Source organism: Sus scrofa, chromosome 6 (assembly GCF_054392235.1).
Source record: "Sus scrofa isolate SSC_HxYL_T2T_F1_AM1 chromosome 6, Sscrofa_HxYL_maternal_Yorkshire_Landrace_v2.0, whole genome shotgun sequence".
NCBI classification, from domain to species: domain Eukaryota; kingdom Metazoa; phylum Chordata; class Mammalia; order Artiodactyla; family Suidae; genus Sus; species Sus scrofa.
The window spans coordinates 71,427,802-71,448,608 of record NC_139388.1 but is presented as its reverse complement, the minus strand read 5'-3'; the positions used below and the strand labels follow the sequence as shown (position 1 = coordinate 71,448,608).

Genomic DNA, 20,807 nt, shown 5'->3' with positions numbered 1-20,807 from the left:
CATAGGTCACGACCATGTCCTTCTTGTGCTGACTCGTATCCTGTCTTTCTGCCTCCCTCCAGATACACCAAACCAGGGCAGGGAGCTGGGCTGCAGTGTTCAGGAGGTTTCCCAGGGCCTGGCTCATGGTAGGTACTCAAGAGAATATTCCTTGGATGAGGAATTCTCGGCAGGGCTTAATTCAACCTCCTCTTACTCTCAGGGAGGCTCCCCAAAGCTTTCGGGTCTCAGGGGCGCCCGACCTTGTTCACGCCTGGGACGGATGCTTCCCTGAGCCCCGTCGCTTTGTGTGGCTCCTGCTCTTCCTTTCCTTGGGAACCACTGCTGTGAGACCTACCTCTCCAGCGTCCTTCCTCTCCTCCACCATCTCCTCCTCGCTCCCAAGAGGAGACTGGAGGCTCGTCTTCTGAGTGCTGCTCATGCTCGCTCCCTTGTCTTGGTCCTACTGGATGCTTGAAGACGGCGTTTGACAGTCTGCTTCTGTCAGGCGTGTACGGGGACAGAACAGGTGCTAGAAAGAGTCCTTGAACAGGTCTGCAGAAGCAAAGGCCCCAAAGACACTTCACAGCCCCTTCCTTTTCTAGATGGGAATCAGACACCGGGAAGACAGGGAACTTTCCAGAAGTCAGAGAGGAGAGTGATGCTTGGCCCGGGGTTGAGGAGCAGCGCTCTCACTTTGCCCTGTGGGGCCTTTCCTGGCCTTGGTGGTCCCTGTAATGGCTTTGAGGTTGGTGTGATTGGCTCTGTGATTTCAGACTGTCGTGTTAACCTCTGAGTCTCACTTGCCTCGTCTCTAAGATGGGGAGTGTGGCGGTACTTATCTCGCAGAGTTGGTGGAATAACGAACATGAAAATGTTTTGAGCGCCTGGTTCACAAGAGTGGTTCAAACCCACTTAAAAGCTGGTTCAGATTTTTATAATGATTTTTATTTTTTCCACTGTAGCTGGTTTACAGGGTTCTGTCACTTTTTTTTTAAATTCCCCCTGGAGCACCCATTATATCCTTCTCTTGGGCTCAAAGCATGGGACCCTTCCCCTTTTCTCTTTTTTTAATTTTTAATTTTTTTTTCTTTTTATGGCTGCACCCATGGCATATGGAAGTTCCCAGGCTGGGGATCCTGGCCTACACCACAGCCACAGCAACACCAGATCTGAGCTGCGTCCTTGACCTGCACCACAGCTCATGGCAAAGGTGGATCCTTAACCCAGGCCAGGGATTGAACTCGCATCCTCATGGATACTAGTCGGGTTCATAACCCACTAAGCCACAATGGGAACTGCCCCATTTTTCTCTTTGTTGTTCATTTAGCCCCATAGGCCCCTCTGCCCTTCCTCCACAGGAGTCTTAATGCTTCCCCATTAATTCTTCCTCATGGGCATGGAGGCACCCCCCTGAGAAGGGGGCACCTGGTCTCACTCCTCGAGGAAGGGGAGGAACTTCTAGGGTTGTGTGTGTGACCTCTGGGCAGGACTGAAGCAAGGGTGGGGCAGAATGGACAGGCGTGAGGGCCAGCTGGGAGCCGTTCTAGGGTGGCTGGCGGAAGAGAAGAGCTCTGGGTGTCACTGTCCTGGCTGCCACCCTCAGGAGCCTGTGTCTCAGGGGTCACCTCTCCCTCCATGGCCCATCAGACCTGCCCACCTCCACCTGCCCAGCCCAGTGCTTTGGTTTGGGGCAGCGCGCCTTGCGGAATAGCTGCCTTTTGTCCTGGTCTGTCTCTTGCTGGTGCCGCCCGGGACCATTCCACTGTTCGCCCTGCTGATGGACTGGAGCTGTGGGCCCTTATGCAACAGCTGCCGGCCACGGGGCCCATGGTCACCCAGTGAAGCGAGAGGAAGTACTGGGTCGGGAATCTGGGGCAAGCGAGCAAGGTGTGCAGCGCCCCTCAAAGGAGGCTCGGTCCTGGCACCGGGAAACCCCGCAGGGCGGGGTGCATGGCTGGCGGGGCTCTTTCCAGAGGGCATGATCAGAGACGACTGAGTGTCGGCCAGATGACTTCTGCCTCGAGGCTGTGGACACCTGTATGAGTTCCTGTGGCTCCGAAACAAATTACTACAAACTGGGTATCTTTTTTTTTTTTTTTTTGCTGTTTTTGATACTTGATTTTATTGAAGATACCAACAATGCTTGTGACCACCTTGGGTTGTAGACCAGAAGCTGGCGGTCTGTGGGGCACAAGGGTCCTTGGGACCAAGGTGGTGGTGCTCCTGCTGACCTCAGTGGTCTTGGGGCTGGAGAGGAGCTGGAGGCAGGGCCCCGACTACCAGGCCTCTGTGCTCCTGGAGGCGTCTTCTCAAAAGCAGGTGTGTGGCCCAGGTGGGAACTTTCAGGCTTCTTCCAGATGGTTCCAGGCAAATTGGATATCTTAAAATAACACAGATTTATCCGTCAGCTCTGAAGGTCAGAAGCTGGAAATCAGTCTCACTGGGCCAAGGTCGAGGTGTGGGCAGGGCTTTTTTCCTTCTGGAGGCTCTAAGGGAGAGTCCGTTTCCTTGCTTGTTCAGCTTCTAGAGGCTTCCTGCATTCCTTGGCTTATGAGCCCTCCCTCACCTCCACATCTCTCCCTGCTTCGGTGGCACCCAGCCTTTTCTCTGAACACCGCCCCCCCGCCCTGCGTCTCTCTTCTTAAGACCCCGTGACCACCTCGAGCCCACCTGGGTAACCCAGCCTCCCCTCCCCATCTCAGGGTCTTTAGCTTAATCATGCCCACACTCCCTCTTGCCATGTGAAGTCATGCTGGGTTCTGGGGATTCGGATGGGGACCGCAGGCAGCCTCCCTGGGCCTGTCTTGGCTCCTGTAACTTGGCCCTGGAGGAGGTGGCACTGCCTTCCTTCAGGCTCTCCACCTCCCCGGAGTGTGGGTGGGGGGCTAGTTCTGCTGCTGGGACCCCTGTCCCCACCCCACCTCTCCCCCAGCCTCCCCAGGGGTGGCAGGGGGCCCCTGAAGCTCCAGGCCGGCCTGGGGGAGAGACCACCTGTCCAGAAGGCACTGTGTGGCACCGTGTGTGTCACGTGATCATCCCTGAGCCCCAGCGCTGAAGCCCTCCGGGCCTCCCACCTGGGGCGCTGGGGAGGGTCGGTCCCCAGAGCAGGGGACATGGAGTAGAAAACCCCACAAATCTACCAATGAGAACCTCCAAAGAGGAAAAAACCCCAAACAAACTAATGTGTGTGCCTTACTGTTCATATGGTAAGAGGTGGGATCTGGAGGCCCGGGGTGGGGTGACGTGCCCCCCCAGGGTGCTGGTGGGCTGGCCTTCTGGTGGGGCTGGACCCCTCCCTGCCACCTACTGGGTGTGGCAGAACGCCCCAGGCAGGCCGGTGACCTTGGGCACTCCCGCACAGCCTGGGAGCCTGGAGGGTGGCCCGCCTGCCCCAAGCCTCCCCTTTTGGGTCCCTTGAAAACAGCCCTTCGCAAACCCTTTAGAGTCAGGCCCCCTCCTGCTTTAACAAATTCCTGGGGACTCCACATACCTTCTTCAAATCCGAATAATCTTTCCCCACATTGATTGTTGCGAAATGTCCACAATGCGGCTCATTCATTTAGAAACAGCAGAGCTGTTAATGGCAACACAAAAATGTATTTCTTCTGAAAACAAACTCTGTTTTCCAAAACACCAGCATTGGCGGGAAGAACCAGGTGGTTTGGCGGTTTCGCGCGTGCCTCTGACGTCTGGCCGACAGACTGCTGGGCACCCTTGGTCTGGTGCAGGTCCCTGTTCAGTCTGTTGTGCTGTGGCATTGCGAGCATTTGAAGGGAATCCAGCCTCCCCCACAGGAGAGCCGGTTCTCTAAGGACGGAACCGTGGATGTGCTGCTTTGGGGCCGCACCTGACTCTTCCCCCCCGCCCCCGCCCCGTGGTCGTTTCTTATGGGCGTTTGTTGCGTGGGGAGTTTGACACCCTGACCGTGAACTTTCCAAGTCCGTCCTGTTAAAACCCTTTGGTCTGTCTCGCCCTTGGGGATCTTTGACCCACACTGGATATAACGTCATCACGCTCTTTCACGCAGAAAAACATGGTTCTGAGTTATTCACATCTTCCAAACGTTGGCACCTTTCATAAGATCACTTTGTGAACCATCCCTGCATCTCATCAGGAAATTCTTTAAGGGGTACGAAGCTGTGAGGCTGACAGCAGAGGGTACAAGTCTAAATTTTCTGTGAAAGCTCAATTAAAATTATTTTTTTAAAAAATTGAGGTATAGTTGGGCGTTCCCGTCATGGCGCAGCGGAAACGAATCCCATGAGGTTGCGGGTTTGATCCCTGGCCTCGCTCTGTGGGTTAAGGATCCGGCATTGCCATGAGCTGTGGTGTAGTTTGCAGACACGGCTCAGATCCTGTGTTGCTGTGGCTGTGGTGTAGGCTGGCAGCTGTAGTTCCGATTGGACCCCTAGCCTGGGCACCTCCATGTGCCGCGGGTGCAGCCCGAAAAAGACAAAAGACAAAAAAGAAAATCAAAATTGAGGTAGAGTTGGTTAGCAGTGTGGTAACTTCTGCTGTATCGCATAGTGACTCAGTTATGTGTATATATTTTTCATACTCTGTTCTGTTATGCTTCATCACAGGAAATTGAAGGTAACGCCCTGTGCTATAGGGGAGGACTTTATTGTTTAATCCATCCTGTATCCACTAGTTTGCCTCCGCTCACCCCAGACTCTCAGTTTGCCTCCCCCTCCCCCTCGGCAACCACAGTCTACGTCTGTGAGTCTGTTTCTGTTTCACAGATATGTTGATGTGTGTCGTATTTCAGATTCCACCTGTAATTGAGGTAGCATACAGTGTTTGTCTCCGCGAGCTGCATTTTTATTGCGAGTTGTTCCTTGAAGTGACAGGTTCATTTTGTTCATATTTGAGAGATTGTCTATAAAGTACCCAGGCCTAAAGAACCACGGTTTGTCACCCAGCCGCGCTTTTAGTAAGAATGGTGTTGCTGAGTGCAGGAAGCAGCCAGCTCAGCCCGCAGCCCAGGGATCACCACTGGCTTCCCTGGGGCGACCGTTGTCGTTCATGTGACAGCAGAAATGCTTTTTGTGTATTTCTCACTCCATCAGAGGATGTTAAAAGTTTGACTACTCCAGGGTCAAGACATAACCAAGGTCATAGTTTTCCCAGCCTCCCCAAGGATGTTTTTTCTGTTTTTGTTTTTTCTTTTTATGGCCACACCCGCGGCATATAGAAGTTCCCAGGCTGGGGGTCAAATCGGAGCTGCAGCTGCTGGCCTGCACCACAGCCACAGCGATGCTGGATCTGAGCTGCGTCTGTGACCTATGCCACATCTTGTGGCAATGCTGGGTCCTTAACCCACTGAGCGAGGCCAGGAATCAAGCCCACATCCACATGGATACTACGTCGGATTCTTAACCTGCTGAGCCACGACGGGAACTCCCTCAAGGACGTTCTTAAGTGAAGCTGCTAGGCCGTGTGCTGTGAGCGGCAGAGCGCGGTGGCTGGTGATGGTTTGGTTCTACTGCCTGGAGGCGTAATGAGTCCCTGGCAGCTTCTCCCACCATTGCCTTGGTGCCATCAGCGCAAATGCCAACACAGTGAAAGCGGCAGGCAGGTGGCATTTGGAAGTTATGAAAATAGCTTTGATCCTGTGGAGCCTTCGACCCACCTTGGGGAACCTCAGGGATTTGGGGACCACGTTTCAAGAACTGCTGTCTTAGAAACCAAACCCGCTGCCTTTTCTCCTCGATTGCCATTGTGGTGCATAGATTTCGGCCTCTTACCAGAGCTGAGAGCTTAGATTCAGCTAAAGACTCTCTAGAGAAGACTCAGATCCCTGTCCACTGGAAGGCAGACAGCATCTTTAGTCAGCCAGGTCACCAAAACACCTGGAACACTCAGCACCTGTCCCCACCTGGCTTCACCAACCAGGCGGTGTGTAGCTCAGCTGTCCCGGGGGCCGGATTCAGGGTCCCCTTGAGCCAGGGCTCTCGTGATGACGTCTGGGCCCCTTGCTCCTGCTCTCTCTGCCTTTTTGTGTTTGTCTCAAAGTGGCTGCTCCTGTGGTGGCCCCTTGCAGCTTCAGGCTGATGACCTTTCTGTTCCAAAGTCCATAGAAAAGGGTGTTGCCTCTTAACGGAACCATCGGAAGCTGAGATTCACATCTGATTGGCTCTGATTGGGTCATGCTCCCAGCCGCCTCTGAGACAGCCCTCGTCCCAAGGCCCAGTGCCTTGTGCAGTGCTCAACCTGCAGAGCTGTACCACGCGTGCGCCCATCCCTAAACCAGACACCAAGGCCAGGATAGCCGTGCTCTGGTTGGCTTGCGAGAAGGGGCAGAGCGATTGGTTGGAGTCAGGTGGGCATGTCTGCCCGGGGAAGGGGGCACAGGTGCCTGTCTCCTTTGCAGGGGAGCAGGGGTGAGAGTGTACCACTGCAGAGTGAGTTGCGGGGATGGGGCTCGTGGGAGGTGGGAAGCTTTCAGAACTGCTCCAAGCGCCATGGTCCTCCTAACTCCCATTTATCTGAACCTGAATGGTGCAGGTCCTCCTTGAGACCCCGGTGACCGTCACATCAGTGGGAATGAATGACTGGCACAGGATCTTTGACCAGAACCCGCTGGTCCCTCCCCACCCACAGAGAGCCCGCCAGCCTCTCAAGGAGTCGATGGCATTTCAGTGTGTCCTGAAGGGGCTCGATGGCCCGCTAATTAAGCAGGTAAAGAGATTTGCTGTTTCTCATCAGATGCACGTTGTCCCTGCTCTCAGCTGGGGTGCTATTGATTTTTACTTATTTGAGTCTGACGCTGCACCCATTACCCTGCGTGTCGGCAGTATTCTGAGGCAAAGTGGCCTGTCAGCAGACAGGATACGTGATTCAGCGACTTGCTCAGCGCTTTTGTCACTGGCTAAAGGCTTCTCTTTGCCTCTCGTGGAGCAATCTAGAAACCCAGGTAATTCGATTTCCAGGGTTCTTTCCTGGCCAGGTGGCTTTGTGCGAGGCTCAGCGCGGCCCGCTTCCAGCCCAGCAATTAGACCAGTGGGGTGGAGCCCTGGGCTTCCTGGAGGATGGACCTGGGAGCTGCCACCGCCCTGTGTGTGCTCAGGCCCTTGCTCTGCGGCCCTTCAGCGGCCAGGGGACCTACCCCAGAGGACCCCCACCTGATTGGACGGTCCCAGGGAGGCCCTGAGTCCCAGGGGGCTGTGCAGGAAGGATCCAGGCCGGCCAGTGCAAGCCCGTGGCCACAGGGCTCGGCTTGGCAAGACCGAATCTACCTTTGCAGCTGGCAGAGAGGTTCTCCATGCAGCCCGAGGTTGGCGCTGGCCTGTGAATAACTCACTATTATTGAATCGCTCACCTCCTGCATCATTCACTTCAAACCCTTTGATTGAGCACCTGCTGTGTGCTTGCCGCTGTGGCAATGACCGCTTTCACGACGTGACTCCTTAGCGCTTTCCTGGACCCAGGCCTTCCTCCTTTCAGCAGGCCTATGAAGTGGGCACCATCATTGCCCTCGTCTTACAGAAGAGGCAGCAGCCCGAGAGAGGGGACGTCAGTTGCCCGCCAGCTGGGACTCCAGCCTGGGCAACTGGCTTCAGCAGGCCCCGCCTTCCAGGGGCTCACAGGAGAGTGGACGGCACTTTCTTACAAAGGAAATGGTATCTATTTTCCCATTTTACTCTGTGCCTTTATTTTAGCAAAGGCAATTCCCATAGTTCCACATTCACAGGGACATGCAGGGACGGAACGTAGTCCTGTGAGTTCCCGAGGCATCCTGTGTCCTCCTCCAGACACAGCTGGCCCTACCTGACTTATGTCCAGCTTCCCAGAGGTTCTGAGCAAAAGCAACAGACAAACAGACATGTACATATTTTCCCTGTTTTTTAACAAAACGTAAATGGTAGCTTATTCCCATCTTCTGTTCTATACCTTTATCCTTGACAACAGGTGTCATGGATTGTGCACGTCATTCCAGGAAGAACTTCTTGTTCTTTCCTAGGATAGCATAGCTTCTCCTGTATGGACGACCCGACCTGTCATCCATCATCCCTGTATTAGGCCCTTGCCGATGGCCCCTCGGCTGCCTCCAGGTGCTTGTGTCTACAGACATTGCTGTAGTGGGTAACCTCATTCACCTCACTTCAAGAAACGAACGCAGAGGTCTGTAGAAAGATTCCTGCAAGCGGTTTCCTCATCTAGACTCATACATCAAAAGGAATCCTTTAAACCCCAATGATAAGTTCTCTATAAAAAAATCTCACTTTAAACATAAAGACCTGAAGTGTAGGTCTTCACAGCACAGGTATGAAAGGAACAGGAGGCTGTGTAAACACCAAGCCTGAGAAAGCTCAGTGGCCACACTGACAGAGTAGATTTCAAGGCGAAGCGAATCGCCGGGGGTCAGAGCACATTTCATGATGATGGTGGTAACCCCAGAGACATGGCCGTCCTCACGCGTGTGCATCTGTGTTGGGGGCCCCCAGAGACACCCCCCGGGTTTGGCGATTCGCTAGGAGGACTTGATGTAACCCTGAACACGGCTGTCCCCAAAGGAAGGATTTATTTCACTGACAAAATACAGCGTCAGATCAGCCAAGGGACAGACGGGGCAAACAGGCGAGGCTCCAGGGTCCTCTGTCTCTGAAGTCCCACGGGACTCACTTCCTTCCCCCAGCCATGAGCTGTAATGACACGAGTCAAATGCTGCCAACCAACCAGGGAAGCTTGTTAGAGACTCAGTGCCCACAGGCTCTGAAAAACCTCAGGGTGGTTTGGGAACTGATCGTGGAGGTACCCTCAGCCTAGCAAGCACCAAGGTTCCAGAGTCCCAGAAGGACAGCAGACGTTCAGCATAAACCACTGTACCAGCAGTTTAGGCACCACTGAGCCACTCTTATCAGCTAGGGGGTGGGGAAGTCTAAGTTCCCAGACTCCAGCCAAGGGCCGGCCTTGTGCCCAGCACCCAGTAACATGGCTCCAAATCCATAAAGCAAAGTGCTTAGAACTAAACAGAACTACACGTAGAGTCACCTTCATCGCTGGAGCCTTTTAATTCTCTCTCAGTAATTGTTGGAACAAATAGACCAAAAAAAAGTCATGAGGATTGGAAGATCTGAACACCACCACCAACCACCTTGACTGAACTGTCATTTTCCTTTTCTTTCCTTCCTTCCTTCCTTCCTTCCCTCCCTCCCTCCCTCCTTCCTTCCTTCCTTCTTTCTTTCCTTCTTTCCTTCCTTCCTCCCTCCCTCCCTCCCTTCCTTCCTTCCTTCCTTCCTTCCTTCCTTCCTTCCTTCCTTCCTTCCTTCCTTCCTTCCTTCCTTCCTTCTTTCCTTCCTTCCTTCCTTGCTTCCTTCCCTGTTAGGGCTGTACCCACCGCATATGGAGGTTCCAGGCTAGGGGTCTAATCAGAGCTACTGCTGCTGGCATGCACCACAGCCACAGCAATGCCATATCCGAGCCATGTCTGTGACCTGCATCACAGCTCATGGCAATGCCAGATCCTTAACCCACTGAGCAAGGCCAGGGATTGAACTCTCTTCTTCATGGATCCTAGTTGGGTTCATTAACTGCTGAGCCATGAAGGGAACTTCCTGAATTGTCATTTATAAAACACTACACCCAGCAAATTAAAAACATATTCTGCTCAAGTGCACATGGAATATCTACTGAGCTAGACCATATGCTGGATCATAAACGTAAATCTCAGTACATTTTAGAGGATTAAAATAATAGTATGTTCACTGACTAATATTATTAAAGTAGAAATCAATAAGTTACCTAGAAAATCCCCAAATAGTAGAAAATTAAACAACCCACTGCCAGAGGTCAAAGAAGAGAAGTTAGGAAGTAATTTGAACTAAATAAGAATGTATCAAAATTTGTGGGATGCAGTTAATGCCGTCCTTTGAGGGAAATTTATAGCTTTATATGACCAAATTAGAAATGAAGAAAGGTACAGGCATACCTCATTTTACTGTGCTTTACCTTACTACGCTTTGCAGATGTTGTCTTTTTTACAAATTGAAGGTTTGTGACAACCCTGCATGGAGCAAGTCTATCAGCACCGTTTTCTAAACATTTGCTCACTTTGTGTCTCTGTGTCACGTTTTGGTAATTTCTGCAATATATCAGACTTTTCATTATTATTTGTTGTAGTGTTCTGTGATCAGTGATCTTTGATGTTACTACTAGGACTTGTTGAAGGCTCAGAAGATAGGTATTTTTTAGCAGTAAAATTTTATTTTATTTTATTTATTTATTTATTTATTTTTGTTGTTGTTGTTGTTGTTGCTATTTCTTGGGCCGCTCCCACGGCATATGGAGGTTCCCAGGCTAGGGGTTGAATCGGAGCTGTAGCCACCGGCCTACACCAGAGCCACAGCAACGCGGGATCCGAGCCGCGTCTGCAACCTACACCACAGCTCACGGCAACGCCGGATCGTTAACCCACTGAGCAAGGGCAGGGACCGAACCCGCAACCTCATGGTTCCTAGTCGGATTTGTTAACCACTGTGCCACGACGGGAACTCCAGCAGTAAAATTTTAAATTAAGGTATGTACTTTTTTAGACATAATGTACACTTAATGGACTACAATATGGTGTAAGCATAATTTTATATGGCTTCCTGGGAAACCAAAAAAACCATGTGTGACTCACTTTAATGTGATACTTGCTTTATTGTGGTGGTCTGGAACTGAACCTTCAATGTATCAGGGGGCCTGTATAAAAATCAACAACCTGTGTCTCCCCTTAAGAATCTAGATAAAAAGAACAGATTAGGAGTTCCCTGGTGGCACAGTGGGTTAAGGATCTGGGATTGTCACTGCTGTGGCACATGTTTACTTCCTCCTGGCCTGGGAACTTCCACATGCCACAGGTACAGCTAAATAAATAAAAGAATGAATTCAACCGAAAGAAGAAGGGAAAAGTAAATATATGGGGAGGAGTCGATAAAGTAATAAAGGCAAATAATAGAGAATATCAGTAAAGCTAGAAGTTGGTTCTTTGAAAAGATTAATAATATTGATAAGCCCCTGGCAAGACTGATCACAAGAGAGAGAAAAAACACAGATTCCCGATATTAGGAAGGCAAGAAGGCGCATCAGTGCATCTCCTACAGACATTACAAGATAATCAAGGGCTATTATGAATAACACACGCCAATAAATACAGCTTGGGTGAAATGGACACATTTCCTGAAAAGCACAGCGTATCAAAAGTGACACTAGAAACAGAAAATCTAAGTAGCCCTGTAGAAAGAAATTGAATTTATAATTAAAAAGCTTCCAGACTTAGATGGCTTCATTGATGAATTTAGTAAAATATTAAAGGAAAAAATAATAACCAATTCTAGACAGATGCTTTCAGAAATTAGAGGAGGGGGAAGTGCCTCCCAGCTGTTTTCTTGAGGCTGTTAGAACCTGGATCCATCGGGAAGAAGCCCAAGCCAGTGGGAGAGACGGGAGTTACCAGGGCCCTGCTGGTGGTCACCTCCCCAGAGTGTGGTGAGGACAAAGACGAGGGGACCATGGTGGCGCCCTGGGCAGGACCAGCAGTGTGCTGAGGCCCAGGCCCCCTGGGGAGGGGTCCATACACTGAGCGCCACCTTCACGTGCAGAGTCTTGTCCCTACCGCCAAGGATGGAGCAGGAAAGGAGTGTTCCAGGCTCTCCTCCCTGGAGGGACTCACAGGCCACTGGCGCTTAAGTAGACGGCTGATGAGCATGAGAAAGGGAAAGCAGGAGGAGGGGTCTGGGTGGTGGGGGTCAGGGTGTGCTGGAAGCGAGGGTGTGAGCGCAGCAGAGGGCAGCATGTGCGCGTGGGCATGGGGGAGGGCTGGGACGGAGTGTGGGGTGGTGCTGAGGCTGGGGGAAGGTGGGGAGGCCCCCAGACCTTCAGCATCCCCCCACCTACACACATACCACCCATCTCCCAGCGTCTTTCACTAGGGCATGGGGCCCCCCTGCCAGACCCTGCGAGGTTGGGGCAAGGGCTGCCTTCCTGCTCCTCTCCCTCGCCTTCCACATCCAGCCCGTCCCGTCGCCCAGCAGTCCCTTCTCATACATCCTGAGCGTGACTGCTTTCCTCCTCACCCACAGCCCGGTCATCTGCCTAGGCCATGGTGGCAGCCTCCTTAGGGGCCCCCTTCCCCCACCCTGGCCCCCACCTTCCCATCCCCACGTGTAGCCAGGGTGATCTTCTTGGCTCTTTTTCCAGCTTCATTGAAGTATAATGGATAAAGGTGCGAGATATGGCCTGATTGGTACTCTGTGCCTTGTACACTGACACATCCACACCTCACAGTGGGTGATGCTCGGAGAGTCCCGAAACAGGCAGCGTCCCTTCTCAGGCTCCTTCCCCAGCTTCAAATCCCGCTCCCCGAGGCCTGGATGGGCACTCCTTCCCTGCATTTCTCATGGAAGCGCTGCTGTCCCGGGACGTTCTGTTTGAAGACGTACCTGGGATTTTGTTTTTACTCGGGCATGGTGGGAGATGATTGCCGCTGAAAAGACGGTCTCTTACTTGTGTCCCCCGAGGAGGGGGCGCAGCCTGCCATTCGGGGCCACATGGGGAGGCGGCTGGGTCAGTCGGAAGGCAGGGGGATGAATCAAAAACATGGGCTTCGTGGGAAGGGATGGGAGAGGCCGGACAAGCAGATGAAGACATGTAGGCCTGGCCGGTTTGAGTAATTTCAGTGGCCTTTGGTGGGGAGGGAATGCACCTGTTCCCTGGTTCTGGCCCCGGGGCTGCTGGGGCTGGAGAATATTGTGCCTTGGAGGCAAATAGGCGGCAGGTGGAGGATGGACTCTGGGTTGGTTGGTTGGGTATCAAGGTGTTCTGGAAGGCAGGCAGTTTCCTGTCTCTGGGAATTACTGGTCCTGGGAGGGGCCGTCCCTCCCCATCGATGAGGCTGCAGGTACCTGAGCACTAAGAACAGGGGAAGTAAGAAAAATTAGTTCATGTCCTTAAGCACAGTTAGGAGGCTTTCTTCCTGGTCCCTGAGCACCCAGCTCGCGTGGCCCGGAGCCCCTGGCCTGCCGCTCCTTCGCCTGGTTCACTCTCCCCAGGTTCACTCCTGGTTCCCGCCCTCCCCTCAGTCCTCCGCTCTGTCCACCTTCCCTTGCCGTCCTGGTCCAATGGCCGTCCCACCTGTCTCCTCACCCGGTTCATGTGACCCCGAGACCGGAGATTTTGTCTGTTGCCTGCTGTGTCTTAGTGCCCAGAATAGTGCCGGCACAGAGTAGATCCATGCGGCAGATGCTTAGACCATGTTTCTTGAATGACTGCGGAGAGGAAAGCAGAGCCGCAGAGAGGAGGAGCTGCCCCACTGCCAGGTGGGCAGTAACAAAAGTCCCAATGGCCCCCCACTGGAACCTCCCTTAGACGGTGCAGCTCTAGGCAAAGGGCTTGTCCTTTTTTTTGAATCATGGAAGATTTTATCTGCATCTCAGCCTTTTCTCCTAGAGTGGCGCAGAGGTCTGGGTTTAGAAAGGGCTCATCTTTATAGTCTCCGGTGCCTTGTCTGTATTTGTGGCCATGACTTCGCTGTTCTCAAAGGTCTGCTTTTCTTTTGCTCCCCCCGACCTCCTCAATAATTCTGATTAAATTGAATTGAAGTTTTTAGTTATTTTAGGAAGGACCCACTTGGTCGTAAATGATTTTTTTTAAAAAAATGCAGAATAGCTTAATCCCAATAATTCGTTAACTCACCTAAAGACACATCCTAGTTAGTATAGGCTTCAGGTGTGGCTTGATCCAGATTCTTATGTGGTGTCAGCTGGACTTGTTCTTCCTTGGCTCTACATGGTGTCGTGTGCATCTTTCTCAGCACCTCTGGCCTGTTGTGTCTCCTTGGCTCCGGGTGAATCTCAAGTCTGTGTCTGGGCCCAGGGCCTCCAGTCTCTGATTGGCCAGGGAAGGGCTATGCACGCTGACTCATAACCTCGTCAGACCACAGGTTGGGGGAGGTATCCCTGAAAGGAAATGATTTCTAAACCGTGGATGGATGCTGAGTGGCCAAGTTCTGCCAGGGCGGCCATCAGCATCCGTGGGGCAGCTCGAGACCTCAAGAACCCTTCAGGGCCCGTCTTCTGTCTCCTAGGGCGTGCTGGAGGGCCTGTCGGGCGTGGGGTGCCACCTGCGCGTGTCTCTCTTTGACGTCACCTACCGACACTTCTTCGGGAGGACATGGAAGAGCGTGACGAGGCCGGCTGAGCAGCTCTCCAGGCAGCCGCCCAGGATTGTCTTCAATGAGGTGGGTGCGGCGGCGGCAGCGGCGGCGGGCGGGAGCTGGGGTGCTGGGGTGCAGGGTGCACCCGGACCTGGGGGCCTCGCCAGTGTGTCCTGGGCCCCAGGGATGTCCCTGAGCAGCAGGTCTGGGCCTTGCAAAGCTTGTCCAGGCGGTTGAGCCTACCTCCAGGCAGAATCTTGTGTGGGAGCCGTGTGCCCTGAATGGACGGGGCGGGGGGATACACGCGTGGGGGGTCTTGTCACCCTCACAGAACCTTGCAGCTTTTGGAACGAAGTTAGGAAATTATCCATACAGTTCCTCCAGTTTCCCCTCCGCTTCTTCTTTTTTCTTGTTAGTTTCTTTTGCGTAAGATGAGCAAATTGAGACCTACAAGTAAAGTGACTTTGCCCAGGTGGGAGGTGACTCACACCCACGCTCTGCCTCCAGAAGGGGTGATTGGCTCGGCTTCGGTTGGTGACATGGTTTTCTGCCCGGGGCTCTGTGTCTGGCGCCCTGCAGGTGGGGTTTTCCATTTCTGTTCAGCTGCATCGAGTCCACAGGCATCAATTCAGCGCCTGCTGTTTGCTGGCCGTTGTGCTGGGCGCTAGGGTGATGGTGGTTATTGTACGGGATGGGCGTGCTGCCCCTGGGACAATTTCTAGTCCGCTGGGGTCAACACGCCAAGGCAGGGACTGAGAAGGGCAGGCGTGGTAAGTTCTCGGAAGAGGCCAGCAGCCTCGACCCGGGAGAAGATGGGGAGACGTGCTGTGGGTGGGCGCGGGGGGGGGGTGTGCCCTGCCAGCTGATGTGGGAGCTAGACCCTCAGGAGAGAAGGGAACCAGCCCCGTGACAGCCCGGTGGCAGGTGCTGCGAGCAGAGTGGGCCCTGCATGTGCCCAGGTGTGAGGTGGATGACAGTGGCTGAGGCTGGGCTTGGCGAGGTGGCTGGGCAGGGCCTCCCTAGAGACACCGGGGTTTTCCTGTAAGAACAGGAGGTATCCTGATGGCCTTCTGACCAGCTGCTGCGTCACAGCTGAACCTGAGCGTGGCCACCTCTACAGGTGACGATCATGGGCATTGGCGGTGGGTGTGTGTGTGTGTGTGTGTGGGTGTGTGTGTGTGTGTGTGGATGTGTGTGTGTGGGTTCTGTGTTGCTGTGGTCTTTCTCGTGTTGTGTACAGAGTCAGGGAAGCCCAATAAGTGACAGTGCAGTGGTGGCGGTGGCCACAGCTGTCCTGGGGGACGTCACTGTGTGACCACAGACCGGCGGAGCTGCCCTTTCCTTCGGGGGGACGGTCCTGGCCCAGTCGTGAGGCACTCAGGCTGTCAGCTCGTTCGCTGCCCCTTCTAGTGTGGCAGCCTCGCCAGCGGGAAGGGGTGTGTGTTGCAAACCGCGTGTGTGATTGTGGGCAGCTGCTCAGGGCGACGTCTCAGCTCAGGCGCTGAGTCACCTTCGTGCCCTTGACACGGCAGAGTGAGGTCCCGATGCTGCCGAGAGCCTGGCTGGGGCTCAGCCTTCCGGGGCCGGGCTGTCTGGGTTTCTCCTCGTGTATACACTCGGGTCAGGGAAAGCCCGGTGTGGTGGCAGTTCCTATGGTGAGCAGTGAAGCCGGTGGTGACACAAAGGTGACACAGCATCCTCTCCTGCGTGTCACGCCCTGGCCCACAGCACGATGGGCAGTTTCGTCTCTGCCACCCTCCTTGGAGGTGGGTATTCTTGCCTGCCCACCGTAGTGAGCAGTCCAGCAGGTCCCAGGAGCGCAGCAATGGTCCTCTGTCCCCGTTTTAACCCGGGCGTGGCCCGCGCTCCGCAGTCTCCGTTCGGAAGTGCCGTGCTATCCAGCGGTGGTTATGCTCGGAAATTGGCCCGGGGCACCCTGCCGCTGCTGGGCTTCCCTGGTGGCACGGAGGTCGTGGCCTCGACAGGCCAAGGCTGGAGGGCCAGCTTGGTGACAGTAAGCTCTGCAGGGAGGTCACGTGGTGAGGAGCAGCTTCCAGAGCTGATGTTCCTTCTGTTTTGTTTTGTTTTTTGCTTTTTAGGGCTGCGGGAGGCTCCCAGGCTAGGGGTCGAAGCAGAGATACAGCTGCGGGCCTGAACCACAGCCACAGCAATTCAGGATCCGAGCCAAGTCTGTGACCTACACCACAGCTCACGGCAGTGCCAGATCCTTAACCCACTGTGCAAGGCCAGGGATCGAACCTGCAACCTCATGGTTCCTAGTCAGATTCGTTTCCGCTGAGCCACAATGGGAACTCCCCTAATGCTCCTTCTGGACGTGTCCAGGGGTGAGCATTTGTGCCTGAGAGGGCTTCGCAGAGGTCCCTGCGTCCTGGGAGCTGGAGCTGTGGGTCAAAGGCCCTTTCGGTTCGGTCCGGTGTCCCCAGTGGTGGGAGCTGAGGGCTGGAGGGCTCTGCCTCTCATCATTTGTGTTCTGCTGAGCTGGGCTTGGGCCGTGGGTTAGTGAGGACCGCAGCCCTTAAAGGTTCTGGAAGAATCTGCACCCTTCCGTCTTGGGGTCACCAAAGTGGGGAACGAGCAAGGCTGATGTGGGGGAGTGGAGCATTTTTGGTTGGGAGGTCGTGCCCAGCACGGAATTGCTCAGGGAGGCGGCTGTGCTCCAGCTGCTGTGCCCAAGGCGAGCAGCAGAGGCCACTGGTGCCCCAGGAACCGTCGGTCCTCTGCGCCCGGCACGTCCCTCTCATCCCTGACGCTGGGAGGTTGGTTAACCTTTGCTGTGCTCGTGCGTGTACCCTGCGGGCACGCGCACACACGTATGTACGTGTTTACCTGACACGTGGAACCTTCGCAGGATGGCCTGGGAAGCAGGTCTGGTCACGAGGGCACATTGTGTGAGCAGAGGCTCGGCCCTCACACCTGTTTAGAGGTGATCCTGAAATTTGGTGAAGGTCTTCTGATTAAAAAAAAAAAAAAAAAAAAAAAAAAGAACCAGAAAAACCAGTTGCCTGCGTTTTTCTGGTTCTACTGATCGGCCCTGGCGAGGGGGCGACCGGGTCACAAGCTGCCGATGGCAGGGGACCATCTTTCGAATGGGCTTGGCTGTCTGCCCACCTGGAGACTCGCACATCAGCCCTCAGGGGCTCCGGGTTTTTCTGAGTCTTCGTGGTCATACGCAGCCCCAAAGGAAGATGCTCTTATCATTGCTTTGCAAACAGTGCCCCGAGGAGAGACTTTGGAGAAAGAAGTCTGGGTGTTTCTTTCCGTGAGTGACGAGCGCCTGCGGCTTGGTTCAGACCCCCTCTCGTCCCAGCTTCCTGGCTCTGCCTGGCCGCGCCCAGGGGACCAGCACCCGGGCCTCTCGGCTCTGAGCTCAGAATTCTGTGCTCGCCCTCGCCCTCGGCTGGTCCTTCGTGGGGAGGAACGGCCCCCCTTGCTCTGAGATGGTTGATTATTCATTCAATCTCTCAAAAGGTATCTTTAAAAATAATAGGAAAGCCAGAGTCCCGTGCAGCACCTGCTCTTTCTTTCTGAGATGGGCATAAATCTCCCTTTAATTTCTTCCTTAACTAACCACGCTCAGCCTTTCAGTGACAGGCTCGTTTTTCCTCCTTTATTAATTTTATGTGAGCGACCGGGCAGGATCTCGTGGTTCTGCTCAGGTAGCCAGAACCTCCCCAGCTCATCTCAGCCCCCAGTGTAGCTGAAGCAAGAGGCGGGTCCCCCGCCTCTGAGAGACAGGTGGTCGGGCTCTTCTGAGTCCCGTGCTCACAAGAACATTCTTGTTCATCAGAATCATGAGAGCCCTGCGACGACTCCCATTTCAGCAAGGCTGCTGTTCATCTAAACCAAACTCCCGCAGGCCCTGCCACGACCTGGCTGATTGCCGGGTTCTTTTTTTTTTTTACATTTTTAAAAATTGAAGTATAGTTGATTTACAATGTTGTGCCAATTTCTGCTGTACAGCAAAGTGACCCAGTCATCCATCCATATATATGTATGTATATAATTCATTTTATTTCCTTTTTCTTTTTAGGGCCGCACTTGTGGCATACCGGAGGTCCCAGGCTAGGGGTCTAAATGGAGCTGCAGCTTCAACCTACACCACAGCCACTGCAACGCCAGATCCTTAACCCACTGAGCGAGGCCAGGGATCGAACCTGCATCCTCATGGATATTGGTCAGGTTCTTAACCCACTGAGCCACAGCAGGAACTCCTACATTCTTTTTCTGGTACCACCTTCCATGGTCTATCCCAAGAGCCTGGATAGAGTTCCCTGTGCTGCACAGCAGAACCTCATTGCTTATCCATTCTACATGGAATAGTGTGCAGCTGCTAACCCCAAACTCCCTGTCCCTCCCACTCCCCCTTGACTTGGCAACCACAAGTCTGTTCTCCTTGTCTGTGAGTGTCTCTGTTTTGTAGGTAGCTTCCTTTGTGCCATCTTTTAGATCCCATGTATACGTGACATCCTATGGTGTTTGTCTTTCTCTTTCTGACTTACTTCACTCAGTATGAGAAACTCTAGTTGCATCCATGCTGCTGCAAATGGATCTCCAGCTTCTGGAACGTACCTTCCCCTCTCCTTCCGCCTCTCACGTCCCCCAAGTGCTGCTCCCGGACTAGACAATCCGCGGGGCAGGAAGCCAGCCTCACTCACGGGCGCTGTCTCCGCAGAGAGAGTCTGGCCTCAGTGTGTCATCTGAGAAGGGCTTGTTTTCTCTCCGGCCAGACGGCAGCCGCTCCCAGGGACTCCGAGCCAGGGGGCGGGGGGGGGGGGGGGGGCGGAGAAATGAGTGAACGGACAGAGGGAAAGTCGTCTGTGCCCATGATGTTTCCAGGAATGGGATTTCCCGGTTTGGTGACTGACCTGACTGCCATGTGGGGACAAGAGGAAACCTTAAATTTGTCAACTTGGGGTGTCGTGTGTTCTTAACGGTATCCTGGGTGGTGTTTTTGCTTCAAGTTGTAACTGGGTTGCGATTTTTTTTTTCTTTTTCTTTTCTTTCCTTTCCTTTTCTTTCTTTTTTTTCTTTTTAGGGCCGAACCCACAGCATATGGAGGTTCCCAGGTCAGGGGTCGAAGTGGAGCTGCAGCTGCCGGCCACAGCCACAGCCCCAGCAGCACGGGATCCGAGCTGCATCTGCCACCTACACCACAGCTCATTGCAACACCGAATCCTAAACCCACTGAGCAAGGCCAGGGATGGAACCTGCAACCTCATGGAAACTAGTCGGGCTTGTTACTGTTGTGCCACAATGGGGACCCCCGGGTTTGCTCTCTCTGTATGAGCCAAGCCACCGTTCTCCAGGTGGGAGTGGGACTGGCTTTGGCTGTAGGGGTGGGGCTTGCTGGGAGGTGGGTAGAGGCTGGGTCCTGCTGCATCCCTTCTTCCTGTGGGGTCTTAGGCCAGGTGTCCAAACTTTTGACTCTGAATTCCCTGTCTGTGCGTGAGGCCAGCAGCTCCATCTCCTCGGGGTCCGTGGGCATTAAGCAGGAGGCTCTCCCGGCCAGGCGCCCAGTGAGCAGTGGGTGTCACTCTGTGAACACGGCTGGGCATGGCTGCGTGCCAGGCTCTGCGAGGGGCTGGACATGTGCAGATGGATGGCATGGCGTGTGGTCATTTCAGCCACGGCCGGGGTTTGCATTGTCCATGCCCATTGGGGCTCGTCCGCCTTAGTTCCACGGACATTCAGCATTCGAGCCGGGTGATTCTCTTGGTGGGAGGCCGTCCCCACGGCTGTGTTCTTTTCCTGTGGTTGACAGTGGCTCCACCCAGAGGAGCAGAAGCTCCTGACTTTGCATCTTCTGGGGGAGCGTTTTGCTTGGGGGCGCTCACTGTGCCAGGAGCTTCAGCCCTCTCGGGTCCAGGAAACTGTTCTGAAGGTCAAGTGGAAGGTCAGGGGGGTGGATGGGGCTGCAGGAAGGATTTGTGATTTCCGAAGGTGTCCTCTTACAGGTTTATTTGAAAAAATGGTTTAGAAATTAAATCGTTTCTGCCTTTCTCTCCTCTGGCCTTGCCTCCCTCCGGACCCGAGAGCTGCGTGTCACATAGGGCAGGTCTAGCGGCCATGCGACCGGGGATGCGTGGCTGCCGCCTCTCCATGAAGGCACATCATGGGGCCCAATTTCCATTCTGTCATCGGGGTGAGCCATGGAAGCTTGGCCCCCAGACAAAGGGGCGCCTGTGTTGCTGAAGATGAAGCCATTAAGACAGGACCTTCTCTATGACTTACTAATCTGCTTGTCCCGTCAGGGAGGAAGCTTGTGAGGGCCTATGAGTGAGATGGGAGCGGGAGCCCCTCTTCCATCTCAGCGCCTCCTCTGCCAGGTGATCGCACGGCTTGACTGGAACTTGCAATCGCGCAGTGGATCCGATGCATCGCCAAGCATGCCATGTGGTGTCACGCAGTCCCCACCCTGGAGGGTTGTTTGCAGTGAGGCTTGACTGCGTCCACTGGGAGGGCGCCTGGGTTCCAGCCCAGTGGGCTGATCCTACCGGGTCCGCCTGGCACCGTCCAGGCAAGGTGTCTGGAGGGTTGAAGCTGCCCAGTTCCCCTGTCCACCCCTGGAGGCTTTTCCTGCCCCAGGACCCTGAGCTGATTGGTCCTGGGCAGGGTTTGCATTTTGTAGCAGCCCTATCTCACCTTGACCCTTGACCTTGGAACTTCT

General features: G+C 54.1%; 1 long non-coding RNA gene across 13 annotated transcripts in view; it reads left to right on the top strand.

Moving 5' to 3' along the window:
• LOC102166225 (nephrocystin-4) overlaps positions 1 to 20,807 on the top strand; it is a 112,930-nt gene that overhangs the window by 1,110 nt on the left and 91,013 nt on the right. For 11 of the 13 annotated variants that reach the window (XR_002344867.2, XR_002344865.2, XR_014806981.1 and 8 more), the window contains exons 2-4: positions 63 to 128; positions 6,490 to 6,663; positions 14,051 to 14,203. This is a non-coding gene — a long non-coding RNA (nephrocystin-4). The remainder of the gene's footprint in view (positions 1 to 62; positions 129 to 6,489; positions 6,664 to 14,050; positions 14,204 to 20,807) is intronic. The other 2 variants (XR_002344866.2, XR_014806982.1) reach the window with 1 other exon arrangement.